Source organism: Bos indicus, chromosome 21, assembly GCF_029378745.1.
Source record: "Bos indicus isolate NIAB-ARS_2022 breed Sahiwal x Tharparkar chromosome 21, NIAB-ARS_B.indTharparkar_mat_pri_1.0, whole genome shotgun sequence".
NCBI classification, from domain to species: domain Eukaryota; kingdom Metazoa; phylum Chordata; class Mammalia; order Artiodactyla; family Bovidae; genus Bos; species Bos indicus.
Window position 1 is genome coordinate 29042258 of NC_091780.1, and position 610 is coordinate 29042867.

General features: G+C 50.5%; 1 non-coding gene across 1 annotated transcript; it reads left to right on the forward strand.

The window, feature by feature from the left end:
• The first annotated feature begins 242 nt into the window (after nt 1-242).
• Nucleotides 243-315, forward strand: TRNAG-GCC (transfer RNA glycine (anticodon GCC)). Its single transcript has one exon. It is a non-coding gene; the product is annotated as a tRNA-Gly (tRNA).
• The last annotated feature ends 295 nt before the right edge of the window (nt 316-610 follow it).

Below are 610 nucleotides of genomic sequence, written 5' to 3' on the forward strand. Positions count from 1 at the left end.
TACTCTCACATTCAGGTCTTGTTTGACAGTGACTGTGCAAGGCAAACCCTCCACCCCACTGCACAGTGAGGAACGGAAAACATCGTGGGGGAAGCTCTGGTCCAAGGCCACGCATCTTGTAAGAGGCAGTAGTGGCACCTGACCTAAGTGTGCTTCCGAACCAAGGTTACATTCCCTGACTTTCCTGTGAACCCTAGGCTGCTGGTCTTCAGGCATTTGTACCCACAAACATTCAGGGGACATCCCTGGTGGTCCAGTGGTTAGAACTCCATGCTGCCAACGCAGGGGGCCCAGGTTCAATCCCTGGTCAGGGAACTAGATCCCTTACTACAGCTAAGATCTGGCGCAGTCAAGAAGGTAAATAAAAATAAATAAATAAATAAATATATATATTAAAAAAAACTAACAAACATGTACTGAGGGCCCCTGCTGCCTCCAGAGCAGTGGGACCAGAAATCCCTGGAGAGGCAGGAAGTAGGAAGCGGCAGGAAGAGGACCATTGGGATACAGCTGCTGCCAGCAGGACAGCATGACCTTTAATCCCTGCCCCTGCCCCCTACTCTTGCATCCAGTCCTCAAGACTCAGTGTTAACATGTAGCCTCCAGGCTG